Source organism: Bos indicus, chromosome 7, assembly GCF_029378745.1.
Source record: "Bos indicus isolate NIAB-ARS_2022 breed Sahiwal x Tharparkar chromosome 7, NIAB-ARS_B.indTharparkar_mat_pri_1.0, whole genome shotgun sequence".
NCBI classification, from domain to species: domain Eukaryota; kingdom Metazoa; phylum Chordata; class Mammalia; order Artiodactyla; family Bovidae; genus Bos; species Bos indicus.
The window spans coordinates 110,291,932-110,307,428 of record NC_091766.1 but is presented as its reverse complement, the minus strand read 5'-3'; the positions used below and the strand labels follow the sequence as shown (position 1 = coordinate 110,307,428).

The 15,497-nt window shown below is 42.9% G+C and overlaps 1 protein-coding gene and 1 pseudogene across 5 annotated transcripts in view; one reads left to right on the top strand and one right to left on the bottom strand.

Annotated features, from left to right (window-relative positions):
• Positions 1–15,497, bottom strand: part of CAMK4 (calcium/calmodulin dependent protein kinase IV) — a 255,441-nt gene that overhangs the window by 45,647 nt on the left and 194,297 nt on the right. The gene's annotated exons all lie outside the window — the stretch shown is intronic.
• Positions 1,096–3,785, top strand: LOC109567075 (nucleolin pseudogene; annotated as a pseudogene).

The following is a 15,497-nucleotide window of genomic DNA, read 5'->3' as shown; positions in this document are numbered from 1 at the left end:
TTAAGGACCACTTAGTGCTTGGCTGTGTAGTGTGGGGATGAGACGGAAATAAAAAGAAGGAGAGCAGGGGAGAGTGCTGGCGGACAGACAAGGTGTTTAGTAAGGGTGGGTGGGGGGGGGCGGTGGGGGAGGAGTGATAGAAGACTACATTCAGCCTCAGATCATACCCCGGAAGAAAACACCATACCCCCGAGAAGGAACATGCTATGTCCTGTGTACCTGGAGTGTGAAAGGCAGAGATGTGAGTGTCTCGTACAATAGCTTTGGAACATATCTAAGAATTGCACAGATCAAGAGAAAACACTGATTTTCTAACCCAGTTTAGAAGCTCCATAGCTTGGGGAAGAAAATGATACTGAAAACAGTGGCACAGTAACAGCAAACGAGATGAAGGGACAAATGTTGCTTCAGCAAAGTACTAATTATATAAAGATTTTCATTAAATGTTGTTCTAGCTTTCTTGAACAAAAATGGTGGTTATGTGTTTTAAGTGCAAATTTAAAAAAAGCAAGACAAAACAAACAGAACATTATTTGGCACTCCAAGGAGAGCTAGACAGATAAGAGAAGAAAAGTTTTATAGAAAATAATAGATCTAGGAGTCATGCACTACCAGAGGAACAAACTGAAAAGCAAATAACAGAATGAATGCCAACAGTCCTGATCCCGACTTTTAAAGACAGAGACAAGGATCATTTGCTGTAAGTGACTTGGTGTGGAAAGACTTAATACTCATGATATAATCATCCACACGTGTGGGAGACTTTATTGACAAAATGGCAGTTTTATTTTTGCTTAGACCCACTGATTGCCTTTGATCAATAGTTACTACTTTTAACCTTTACATTATTTCCAGTTGGGAAGCCAGGAAGACGGCAAACATGGAGTATGATCCTCTGCCTCCCCCAAGGAGACACAGTCATCGGAAGCAGCCACGCTTCTGGAGCACCGGTTCTCAGACTTTCTGGTCTCAGAACTTCTTTACAGCTAGGATTTTAAGAACGTCATAGAGCTTTTGTTTATGTGAGCTCTACCTAACACTTAGTTACTGTGCAAGCAGTTAAAACTGAGAAATAAAAAAATTACTTTTAATTTAAAAATAAAACAATAGAGTCTCGAGCGCTAGCTGGCAGCCAAGCGTACGCGCTCAGGGATTAGCGGCCGCCATCGACGGTGCTTAGGCTCCTCTGGACTCGTCTGCGCCACTCGCTCGCCACACACTCCGCCGTCATAAGCCGCCATCATGGTAAAGCTCGCAAAGGCCGGTAAAAATCAAGGTGACTCCAAGAAAATGGCTCCTCCCCCAAAGGAGGTAGAAGAAGATAGTGAAGATGAGGAAATGTCAGAAGATGAAGACGATGAGAGCAGTGGAGAAGAGGTTGTTATCCCTCAGAAAAAAGGCAAGAAGGCTGCCACAGCTCCAGCAAAGATGGTGGTTTCCCCAACAAAAAAGGTTGCAGTTGCCACACCAGCAAAGAGAGCAGTTGTCACCCCTGGCAAAAAGGCAGCAGCTATGCCAGCCAAGAAGACAGTTACACCTGCCAAAGCAGTGGTAACACCTGGCAAAAAGGGAGCCACCCCAGGCAAAGCAGTGGTAGCAACCTCTGGTAAGAAGGGAGCAGCCACCCCAGGCAAGGGAGCAAAGAACGGCAAGAATGCCAAGAAGGAAGACAGTGATGAAGAAGACGAAGATGGCAGTGAAGAGGAAGACGATGTGATGAAGAGGAGGATGAGCCAGCAGTGAGGAAGGCAGCTGCTGCTTTTGGTGCTGCTCCTGCCACAGATGATGAGGATGACGAGGATGACGATGATGATGACGATGAGGAGGAGGAGGAGGATGAGGAGGACGAAGATGACTCTGAAGAAGAACCTATGGAGATTGTACCAGCCAAAGGAAAGAAAGCTCCAGCAAAAGCTGTTCCTGTGAAGGCTAAGAGCACTGCTGAAGATGAAGATGAAGAGGATGATGATGATGATGATGAAGAGGAGGAGGAAGAGGATGACGATGATGAAGACGACCATGACGATGAGGAGGAAGAGGAGGAAGAGGAGGAGGAGGAAGAGGAGGAAGAGGAAGAAGAGCCTGTCAAAGAAGCACCTGGAAAACGAAAGAAGGAAATGGCCAAACAAAAAGCAGCTCCTGAAGCCAAGAAACAAAAAGTGGAAGGCACAGAACCAACTACGTCTTTCAATCTCTTTGTTGGAAATCTGAACTTCAATAAATCTGCTCCTGAATTGAAAACGGGTATCAGTGATCTTTTTGCTAAAAATGATCTTGCTGTTGTTGATGTCAGAATTGGTGTGTCTAGGAAGTTTGGCTATGTGGATTTTGAATCTGCCGAAGACCTGGAAAAAGCCTTGGAACTCACTGGTTTAAAAGTCTTTGGCAATGAAATTAAACTAGAAAAACCAAAGGGAAAAGACAGTAAGAAAGATCGAGATGCAAGAACACTTCTGGCTAAAAATCTGCCTTACAAAGTTACTCAGGATGAATTAAAAGAAGTGTTTGAAGATGCTGTGGAGATCAGATTAGTCAGCAAGGATGGAAAGAGTAAAGGGATTGCTTATATTGAATTTAAGACAGAAGCTGATGCAGAAAAAACCTTGGAAGAAAAGCAGGGAACAGAGATAGATGGGTGATCCATTTCTCTGTACTACACCGGAGAGAAAGGTCAAAGTCAAGACCATAGAGGTGGAAAGAATAGCACTTGGAGTGGTGAATCAAAAACCCTGGTTTTAAGCAACCTCTCCTATAGTGCAACGGAAGAAACTCTTCAGGAAGTATTTGAGAAGGCAACTCATATCAAGGTGCCCCAGAACCAAAATGGCAAATCTAAAGGGTATGCATTTATAGAATTTGCTTCATTTGAAGATGCTAAAGAAGCTTTAAATTCATGTAATAAAAGGGAAATTGAGGGCAGAGCCATCAGACTGGAGTTGCAAGGACCCAGGGGATCACCTAATGCAAGAAGCCAGCCATCCAAAACTCTCTTTGTCAAAGGTCTCTCTGAGGATACCACAGAAGAGACGTTAAAAGAGTCGTTTGATGGCTCTATTCGAGCAAGGATAGTCACTGACCGGGAGACTGGATCCTCCAAAGGGTTTGGTTTTGTAGACTTCAACAGTGAGGAAGATGCCAAAGCTGCCAAGGAGGCCATGGAAGATGGTGAAATCGATGGAAACAAAGTCACTTTGGACTGGGCCAAACCTAAGGGTGAAGGTGGCTTTGGTGGCCTGGAGGAGGCAGAGGTGGCTTTGGAGGCCGAGGTGGCTTTGGTGGCAGAGGCCGGGGAGGCTTTGGAGGGCGAGGAGGCTTCCGAGGAGGCAGAGGAGGAGGAGGAGACCAAAAGCCACAAGGAAAGAAGACGAAGTTTGAATAGTTTCTTCTATCCCTGTCTCTCCCTCTTCCATTTGAAAGAAAGGACTCTGGGGTTTTTACTCTGTTAACTGATCAATGACAGAGCCTTCTGAGGACATTCCAAGACAGTATACAGCTCTGTGGTCTACTTGGAAATCCGTATAGATAACATTTCAAGGGAGGTAACCCTGTTGGTGTTGACTGGATATTCGTATAAACTTTTTAAAGAGTGACAGAGCTAACCCTTATCCGTAAGTTTTGAATTTATATTGTTTCTTCCCATGTACAAAACCATTTTTTTCCTACAGAGTTTGTTTTTTTGTTTTTGTTTTTTGCGTTGGGGGGTGTAAAGGAAAGCAGAACGTTTTATCATGATTTTTGCTTCAGCAATTTTGGGACAGATTAAAAGTCCTAGAACTCTGGTGCCAGCCTTGTAAAATTAAAAAAAAAAAAAAAATAAAACAATAAACTCATGACAATATACACATTTTAAAATATAAATAACTATTTTCTAAGGTAAGAAACTAGTGAGTACTATACCACTGTTTTAAAGTTTTACAGATTTCTTTCACTTCTGGTTTGACAGAAACAGCTGGATTCTCATGTGCACTTATTTCTCCATCGTAAAATCACAGCCCATGTTGTTGTTGTTCAGTCCGCAAGTTGTGTCCGGCTTTTGTGACCCTATGAATGGGAGCGCACCAGGCTTCCCTGTCCTTCACTATTTCCCAGAGCCTGCTCAAACTCACGTCCACTGAGTTGGCGATGCCATCCAACCGTTTCATCCTCTGCCGTCCCCTTCTCCTTCTGCCCTCAACCCTTCCCAGCATCAGGGTCTTTTCCAATGAGTTGGCTCTTGGCCAAAGTATTAGAGCTTCTGTTTCAGCATCAGTCCTTCCAGTGAATATTCAGGGTCGATTTCCTTTAGGATGGACTGGTTGGATCTCCTTGCAGTCCAAGGGACTCTCAAGAGTCTTCTCCAGCATCATAGCTTAAAAGCATTAATTCTTTGGTGCTCAGCTTTCTTTATGGTTCAACTCTCACATTCATACATGACCACTGGAAAGTAAGGAGAAATGCTTTCATATTATGATGAAATGGTTTTGACTTCACAGACCCTCTGAAAGGGGTTTCAGTGACCCTCAAAAAATCCCTAGAATATCTTTGAAAAATTCTGTTTTATAGCATCAGAAGTCATAAAGCCAACCCTGAATATTTGTTGGAAGGACTGATGCTGAAGCTGAAGCTCCAATACTTTGGCCACCTGATGAGAAGAGCCGACTCATCGGAAAAGACCCTGATGCTGGGAAAGATTGAAGGCGGGAGAAGGGGACGACCAAGGATGAGATGGTTGGATGGCATCATCAACTCAACGGACATGAGTTTGAGCAAGTTCCAGAACACTGTGAAGGACAGGGAAGCCTGGCGTGTTGTAGTTAATGGGGTCACAAAGCATCAGATACAACTGAACGACTGAACAACAACAAAGAGCTGAATAACAGGAACACTGCTCCTTATTTTCAAACTAGCTTTTAAATAAATATACACTTCTAATCCCAGCACATCCTAATCTTATTTTGATACGTCGAGATCCCTGCACATGGAGAAGTGGGGAAGAAAAGTATATTAACAGTGAAAAATGCTTCTCAAAAGTGTGCACTCATAGGAAAATGCATTAAGACATTTTACCATATCATATGAATGACATAGAACTGATTAAGAAATATCTAAGCACAAAGATGATCCAGCGGATGTTGGCAACTTGATCTCTGGTTCCTCTGCCTTTTCTAAAACCAGCTTGAACATCGAAAAAGCAAGAGAGTTCCAGAAAAACATCTATTTCTGCTTTATTGACTATGCCTAAGCCTTTCACTGTGTGGATCACAATAAACTGTGGAAAATTCTGAAAGAGATGGGAATACCAGGCCACCTGATGTGCCTCTTGAGAAACCTACATGCAGGTCAGGAAGCAACAGTTAGAACTGGACATGGAACAACAGACTGGTTCCAAACAGGAAAAGGAGTACGTCAAGGCTGTATATTGTCAGCCTGCTTATATAACTTATATGCAGAGTACATCATGAGAAACGCTGGGCTGGATGAAGCACAAGCTGGAATCAAGATTGCCGGGAGAAATCTCAATAACCTCAGATATGCAGATGACACCACCCTTATGGCAGAAAGTGAAGAGGAACTAAAAAGCCTCTTGATGAAGGTGAAAGTGGAGAGTGAAAAAGTTGGCTTAAAGCTCAACATTCAGAAAACAAAGATCATGGCATCTGGTCCCTCAGTTCATGGCAAATAGATGGGGAAACAGTGGAAACAGTGTCAGACTTTATTTTGGGGGGCTCCAAAATCACTGCAGATGGTAATTGCAGCCATGAAATTAAAGGACTCTTGCTCCTTGGAAGGAAAATTATGACTGACCGAGATAGCACATTAAAAAGCAGAGATACTACTTTGCCAACAAAGGTTCGTCTAGTCAAGGCTATGGTTTTTCCTGTGGTCATGTATGGATGTGACAGTTGGACTGGGAAGAAAGCTGAGCGCCGAAGAATCGATGCTTTTGAATTGTGGTGTTGGAGAAGACTCTTGAGAGTCCCCTGGACTGCAAGGAGATCCAACCCGTCCATTCTAAAGGAGACCAGTCCCGGGTGTTCATTGGAAGGACTGATGCTGAGGCTGAAACTCCAATACTTTGGCCACCTCATGCGAAAAGCTGACTCATTGGAAAAGACCCTGATGCTGGGAGGGATTAGGGGCAGGAGGAGAAGGGGATGACAGAGGATGAGATGGTTGGATGGCATCACCGACTCGATGCACATGAGTTTGGGTGAACTCCGGGAGTTGATGATGGACAGGGAGGCCTGGTGTAATGCAATTCATGGGGTGGCAAAGAGTCAGATATGACTGAGCGACTGAACTGAACTGAAAGCACAAAGAAATAGACCTTATCAAGGTGCTGTCTGTTTTAGATGCAGATGATTTAAATCATGGAGATTCAGCATAAATAGACAAGAGGATTAGAAAAACTAAAAAGTAAGTTTATTGGATATTCTAGAATAAGCTGTCAGGGAAGCCCATTCTAGAATAAACCAAGTGTTAGAGGTAATAGCAATTAAAGTAAATCAAGGACAAGCAAGGAAACATATTGAAAACCTGAACAATAGTTTGGGAGAAGACCTACAATGTATTCTATATAAATCCAACAATTTAATAGGAAGAAATAATGAATCTGACAAAAATTGTAGCACCTAATTACTGAAGTTTATCTTGAGTAACGGTAACTTTTAATAAAGAAACTGGAAGCGCAAATAACCACATGTGTATGAATTTAATTAAAACTGTGGAATAAAAAGAAGAAGGAAGAGGAGAAACAGACAGCCTAAGAGGCAGAGAAGCACACAACTAATTTATGGGCTCAATTTTTGGAAAGTGCATTCTCTTTTTAGAAAGAAAGCATTAAATGACAAGTATAATTTTATCTGTAGACTAATCAAAATAGGAAACAGATACTTTTTAAGGATCTTATAATAATAAATTTAATGCCTTGGTACCAAAGGCATATCTTAGCTGAATTCTGTTTTAATATCACACTGTTGGTTTTGATCAAGGGTAATACAAGAGATAAGGCGTATGAAGTTTTGAGACATTGCTTTTGAAATGGTTGTTAAGGAGTAGCATCATGAGCGGTGCTCCGGGGCCATGTACACCAAGTATACTGTTTATTACCTGTGTGTCCGTAAGCAATTTGCCAGCCCTCTAAATCTCCGTTTTCTCATCTGCAGTGTCCACTCTGCCGGCTGTGGTGAGAAGCCCTTAGCATGGAGTAGATATTCTACTTCATAAACTAGCAGTAGTTACTGGGACTCTATCATTGTTCTTTTATGTCTCTTATAAAATACATTTAGAAATCCTTTGAGATTTGGAATACTTTCTCTTTTCTGAAGTATCAAAGGATACTTTGATCAGGAAACACTTGCTTTTTATTTCATTCCATTTCCTTCAGTTTTGGCTGCCAAGCAGCTTGATGACAAAGCAGCTTCAATTGCACTAACTAGCCTAATTCACACTATTTACTTTTCCTTCTCCTTGCTTTTTAAAAAATTCTTTTTCCACTTTAATAGCTTTATTCTTCATTTAATTTACCACAACGTCTCTTCCCAAGAAGATAAAATATAAATTACAGAGAGATTGAATATGTTATATATTAGCCTTCTCCACCTTTGAAACAAGTCTAAGTAAAACAAGGACTGAGATTGCTAAATATGTGTTCATAGCTTATGGTAAGAATGTTTAGACATTAGAAAAGGCACAAAGTGTGCAGCAGTTAGGATCTGGAACCTCCTCACTATGTTTCTCCCAGTCATCACACAACGAGCAGCTATGATGAATCACACCGCCGTGGACAGGCTGCTGCGCCTCGAAGCCTGCTGTTTGCTCGTGGCCCCCTCTCTGGGGACTTGGGGGTCTTCTGGCGCCATCCCTGTGGCTGCTCGTGCTCCCCTCTCCCAGGCCTTGGGGGTCGTCCGGCGCCACCCCTGCGGCTGCTGCAGGCCCTCGGTCCCCCTCCCGCAGGTGCCCTGGCAGCACCTCACCAGCTGTGTCTTCTCCCCACTCTCCCGCTCGTCCTGCTTTCAGCACAGAACTATCTCAGGACTAGGCCAGCTCTCCTCATCCTCATCCTCACCTATCAGTCAGGTCCTCCGGGAGGCTATACCAGATTAACATGCTCTCTTACGCACACGCTCTTATATGCTCTCACGATGCTTTCTATATTTCTTTACATCATGTCTGTTTCTCTGCAAGCTTTATGTTAAGGAACATCTCCCTTGCTAGACTGAAAATTCCATAAAGACGAGGACATTTTTACCTGGATCCCCAGATACCTAGTTTTCTGTACAGTGCCTATGCTAAATGTGCACTCAATCAATACTTTTGAATGAACAATAAATAAATTGTTTCCTATAGACATGTCCATCTAGTCAAGGCTATGGTTTTTCCAGTGGTCATGTATGGATGTGAGAGTTGGACTGTGAAGAAGGCTGAGCGCCAAAGAATTGATGCTTTTGAACTGTGATGTTGGAGAAGACTCTTGAGAGTCCCTTGGACTGCAAGGAGATCCAACCAGTCCATTCTGAAGGAGATCAGCCCTGGGATTTCTTGGGAAGGAATGATGCTAAAGCTGAAAGTCCCGTACTTTGGCCACCTCATGCGAAGAGTTGACTCATTGGAAAAGACTCTGATGCTAGGAGGGATTGGGGGCAGGAGGAGAAGGGGACGACAGAGGATGAGATGGCTGGATGGCATCACTGACTCGATGGACATGAGTCTGAGTGAACTCCGGGAGCTGGTGATGGACAGGGAGGCCTGGCGTGCTGCAATTCATGGGGTCGCAGAGTCAGACACGACTGAGTGACTGAACTGAACTGAACTGAACAGAATACAAAAATATAAAGAAAACTAAAATAATGTTTTCATGTAATCTACAAATAAATACATAAATAAATACAAATACAAATAAATAAATAAATAAATCTACAAATAAATCAGTGTCTAAAATGTATTTGTATACAAAGTCAGAGCAAGTGCATCTTGTGAGCGAACTTTTGAGATTGCTTAGGAAGGATAAGCCTGTGATAATTCCATTCTCTTATTTCTGATGTATACGGTCAGATTTCAGGAAAGATGAAGTTTTTAGGAATGGAGGCTATGGAAATGGTTTAACCAATTAAAAGAGGTGATACTCAGGAGACAATGAATAGCTCGGGAAAAGGTCCAGAAATGATCTGCAGTTACGGAGAAGGAAGCCGCAAACGTGCTTTTGTAATGAGAGAGGAAAGGTCAGGCTGGAGCACAAAAGGAGCAAAGGGACGCCTGGATCTGCACGCTCCGGCCGCGCAGGGGCTTGGGAGCCATACACAGACGGACTCTGCATCCTGTGCAGAGACGCTGACTGGGAGGGTGGGGGTACGTGTCAAGGGCACGCCGTCCTCCGGCAAAGAGCAGAGCTTCTTCACGGGCATGGAGAAGCTGGGAATATTATGATGAGATGTCTGTGCTTCAGACTACAGTACATGATTTATGCATAATAAGGTAAGAGAGGAAATCTGGGATGTATTTGAAAATGAAAGCTTTTGGATGCGATGAGACGTATATCAAATATGACAAAGAGTGAAATTCTGTGCACTTTTCTTGGGAAACATTTACATCCACAGATGTAAAAATGGTTCTTAAATCAAATACGCATTGAAGTAGAATGTGGAATTAAAAGAAAAAAGAAAAACCTCCCAAACTTATCTTACCATTTGGTCTTTCAAAAAATGCAATCACCAAAAGCTCAAATTCTCTTTCAAATAGACAAAGATAACACTGCTGCCATGAATTCAAGGGGTGTCTAGACATGTAATTAAACTCTCTCTATGGTCCTAATAAGAACTGTGTCATTGTGTAATGAAAGCTACTGCATAGTAATTTAGTTTAATTACAGCTATGCTCTGTTCGATGGGCTGTGTGTGGTTAATTGATAATGTCTCAGGAGTTGGTAAGAGGGAGCGTGAATCTCTTTAAAAATCTAACAGGACAAAGAAAAACCAGTCATTAAAAAAGAAAACGGTATTCTGACTACAGTTCTCTTACTGGGAAGAAAAATTAAACTGCATGCATTTGCTCAGAAAGCTTAGTACCAATATACATAAATTTAAGTGAGAACGTCAAAGTAAACAACCTACTTATGCGTCACATTTGTTTTGGAAACCTGACGCCACCACTGCTTTTATCCTCAACCTCTACTCTGTGACACCTTCAGAACTGTCAGCAGAATACATGAGAAACGAAGACTGTACCCACTACCACAGATCAACAGGCACGGGTAAGACTGGCGGTGAGATCCATGGCCTTGACGGAGAGCATCCCGGGGCCTTCATCTGTAGAGCATCTCAGGCCCAGAGGAATGCGTGCCAGACAAAGCAGACAGGCTCTGGGCACTCTCGTTTATTTCATCTTTGATGTCTTCTTTTCTCTTCCTTGCTTATGACTACATGAATTATAGTCATAATTCTATCTCCAGAATATATCTCATATCTCTTTATTTTCACTTATATTCTTACCACTTAGTATAATCTTTCCAATTCTCTACTGACACTATTAACATTTGCGTCTATACAAACAGCCCCATACCTGGGTCATCTCTCTAAAATACAAGATTAACTCATGCCAATCCTCTAGTTTAAGAATAAAAACAATTTAAGGGTTCCAGAATGCCTGTAAATTAAAGTCTAATCTCTTCAACATGAAAATTAAAGGCCCTTCAAAATTTGTCCCAATTTCTGGCTATACATCACGCTGGGAGAAGTCTCACCATGCTCTCACTGTATAGCTTTTTTACTATTCCTAAATCATGCCTATACATTTTCATTTGGTTCCCAAATAATAAGAATCTTTCATGTGCCAAAGTGTATCTTCTAAAGATTCTTGAAACAATATTACTCATCTCAAATGCTCTTCCGGAATACTGCTGCTCCCGATCCAGGAGGGGAGCTTCATTTCCTCTCTTTGAATCTGGTTTGACTTGACTAGTGACCAACAGAATGCAGTGGGAGTGACATGTGTCACCTCTGAGGTTAGATTACAGAATCACTGCAACTCCTATCTGGCTTGCTAGAGACTCTTTTTCAGATCTCGACGCTGCCATGTAAAACGTCTGATTATCCTAAGATCTCAGTGCTGTAAGAAAACCGGATGACGTGGAGAAGTCAAGTACGGCTGTTCAAATTGACTGCCTCAGATGAGTCCAGGTGACAGACATCGAGTGTCAGGAGAGTGAAGACACCCTGAAACGATCCTTGCCTCTAGCTATCAAGCTCCCAACCTTTGAGTCTTAGATACCACGGAGTGCAGATGACTGTCATTCCTATTGTGCCCTGTCTGGAGTCTTGACCCAGAGAATATATGAGCAGAATACAATGGTTGTTTTAAACCACCAGGAATGGGGGTAATTTGTTACCACAGCAACACCACCAGGAACACTTCATTCCAGATTACACACTGCCTCCTCTATGAAATTTTCCTCTAATCTGAAAACAAAACAAATATTTTCTTTGCCCCCCATAGCACTTTCTTCATATCCCTAAAACCCTCTCATACTGTTATCACAGTTAATTATGTACTTGCTTATCAAAGTAAGAGAAATTCCTTTAGAGTGGGGACTGTTGCCAGGCAGATTTTTAACCACTGGACTCCCAGGGAAGCCCCTCATCTGTGTCACTTCCAAGTCTGTTTCTATTGACTGAATTTCCTCCTGCTTTCATGCAGTCTCACTCTGGGTGCGCCTTCTGCACGTATTCCTCATAATTTTTTACTAGGCATATTGTGATTTTGTCCTGCTGGCTGCTTGACAAACACAGATGCATTTGTGATCTTTTTTAGCTTTGTTCTGGGTGCATCTAGGTCGCGCTACTTGAGAATAGTTAGATCGTTTTGCAGTCTGCATTTAAACTGCTAATTTTATTTTCTCTTCCCACTCCTGTGTGAGCTACAAGTAGCGTTCCCTCTAACCTGAGGCTCTTGTCCTGGCCGTGGGCTGCTCCTTCTCATGCACAGTCTCGTCAGTTGAAGATCCAGGGAGGGACCACCTGCAGCTCCCCGGAGACCACCCTTCCCCCCGCACCTGCTTGGTGGACTCTGGCCTCCGTCTTCCACACTCCATTCTGTCCCCTCACCTCGGGGAGACTGCCCGGCCCCTCGGGGTTTCTCCCTCCCTGCAGGGCCGCCCAAGAGCCCTCTGCAGGGATCACCTGGGCGGCCTGACATCCAGTGTCTGAAACCTTGTTACCAACACACAGACACACATAGAGATACACACACATACATGTGCACGCACACACAGACACACACACATGTGCACACACACACGGACACACACACAGACATACATGTGCACACACACAGATACACAGACATGTGCACACTGACACACACACAGACACAGAGACACACACAGACACACACACACAGACACACATGCAGAGATACACACACACATGCACACAGACACACATACACACAGAGACACACACATGTGCACACAGACACACACACATGCACACAAAGACACACACACAGACACACACATGCACACACACAGATACACACACGTGTGCACAGAGACACATAGACACACAGAGAGACACACATGTGCACACACACAGATACACAGACACGTGCACACACTGACACAAACACACGTGCACACAAAGACACACAGAGAGACACACACATGTGCACACACAGACACACACCCACACATAGAAACAGAGACACACCCACACACGTGCACACACAGACACACATGTGCACACAGATACACACAGAGACACACACGTGCACACAAACACAGATACACACACACATACACACAGAGACACACACAGACACACAGAGACACAGACACACACATGTGCACACACATAGAGACACACACATACACACATGTGCATACACAGACACAGAGACACACACACAGACACACACATGTGCACACACAGACACACAGAGACACACACACAGAAACACACAGAGACACATACCTGCACACAAAGACACACACAGAGACACACAGACACACATGTACACACAAACACAGATACACACTCGTGCACACACACACATACACACACACAGACACACAGAGACACATGTGCACACACATAGAGACACACAGAGAGACACACACAGACACACAGAGACACATATACATATTCTTTTTCAGGGAGAAGTGTAAATTAGTTCCCTTTCATTCCATCTTGTCATGAGCGGATAATGCCAATATTATTCCAGACATTTTCAACATTTAAAAAATAATACTTTACTTGATATCTAAAACTGTAATTATGCTCAGCATGTGAGATCACTTTGAACCTATTACTGCTACTGATGCAGTAATAATAAGTGCAGTCAAGGCTGTTAAGGAAGGAAAGAATGATAATTGGAGAAAACCTGCATCTAGTTCAATACTGATCAGATCCTACATTTAAAATTTCCACTGGGGAACTCCCTGGTGGCCCAGGGGTTGAGAGTCCACCCGCCAACGCAGGGGATGCGGGTTCCGTCCCTGGTGTGGGAACTAAGGTCGCCACCCACACTGCGTGGTGCCTGGTGCCTTTTCTTCTGGAGACTTACTATTTGTTTATCCAATTTCTTTAATAGAAATGAGCCTATTCAGATTGTCTACTTCTTCCTGCTTGAGTTTTGGCAAACTGTTTCTTTGAAGGAATTGGTCTATTTCATGCAGGTTATCAACTTTGCTGGCACAGGGTTACTCATAGTACTTTTTATTATTCTTTTCATGTTGAAAGGTTCTGCAATGATGCCCCCTTTCGTTTCTGGGATTAGTAATTTGTGTCCCTTGTCACTTATTTTTATTTTTTTAGTTAGCCTGGCTAGAGGCTATTGATTTTATTGCCCTTTCAAATAACTAGCTTTTGGTTTCATTGATATATTTTTTCCTACTGATTTCCTGTTGTCAATTTCATTGATTTTTGCTCTAATTCTAATTTCTTTTCGTCTTTTTACTCTGGATTGGAGTACTTAAAAATAATTTGTTATGTATTTTCAGGTTCTTCATATATGAGTATAAGACTTTTCTGGTAAGTTCAGTAATTCAGGTATTAAAAATATAAAAAGTTTTATCATTCCATTAAACACTACATTCTTTAAATTATTGGTATTGTCGATTTATATTCAGTTCAGTTGCTTAGTCATGTCCGACTCTTTGTGATCCCATGGACTGCAGCATGCCAGGCCTCCTTATCCATCACCAACTCCAGAGGAGTTTACCCAAACTCATGTCCATTGAGTCAATGATGCCATCTAATCATCTCATCCTCTGTCGTCCCCTTCTCCTCCTGCCTTCAATCTTTAAATGACATTAAATGCACTGCTTTTAATTGTTAAATGACATTTCTTTAGAACTCACATAATGAGGTTCATTGGAGAAGGCAATAGCACCCCACTCCAGTACTCTTGCCTGGAAAATCCCATGGATGGAGGAGCCTGGTAGGCTACAGTCCATGGGGTTGCTCAGAGTCGGGCACGACTGAGCGACTTCACTTTCACTTTTCACTTTCATGCTTTGGAGAAGGAAATGGCAACCCGTTCCAGTATTCTTGCCTGGAGAATCCCAGGGATAGAGGAGCCTAGTGGGCTGCCGTCTATGGGGTTGCACAGAGTTGGACACGACTGAATCAACTTAGCAGCAGCAGCAGTAGCAGCAATGAAAGGGAAGGGAAGTCACTCAGTCGTGTCCGACTCTTCGTGACCCCATGGACTGCAGCCCACCAGGCTCCTCTGTCCATGGGATTCTCCAGGCAAGAGTACTGGAGTGGGGTGCCAGTGCCTTAGGTTCATGGTTAAAAGTCCTGAAGTGATATTAAGGCAGAAATCTAACATCAAACCCAGAATAAAATCAATGCAACACAATACATTGCCCATTCCATGAAAATTCCATGTGAATTCCAAGTTTCTGGTATATGCAAATCTAATAGGTTATTTAATAAATTCTACAATGCAAAAAGAATCATATTTGCACTCTATTGGTTATACTGTCGTAACAAACCATGCTAGTTCCTTTCTGCCTGCCCTTGTTCCTGGTGTTTAAAAAGAGCTGGATGAACAGAAGGAGAAAGCTCTGAATTCTGCCAAGATGAGCTCTCTCAGTCGAGCTATGGTCTGACCTCACTTTGAGGAAGAAAGGGACTCATTCCACAAAATGTCAAAGGAGGAGCAGGTAGATGCTTCCATTTTGAAAGCAAAGGGAGCTGCTATTCGAGAGCCAGTCCCACCATCAGCAGGCCTGGTAAGACCAGTCTGAACGATCAGCTCATGAGTGCTGCACAATATTATGACCCCAAAAACTGATATAAAAGGGCAACTACTTGTGAGGAAATAAAATAATTAAATGGACATTAGGTTTGGCTACAAAGAATTCAAGTCTGCTACCCAGTTTCTTACTATTGCCTCACATCAAGGAGTGTTCATATTTTGACACCACCATCCTTCTAGATATAGACAAAGTGACAGAGCTGATTGCATGTGGGAGAGTTTTACCTTTGGGGCTATCATACTCCCACCTACTCCTGTCC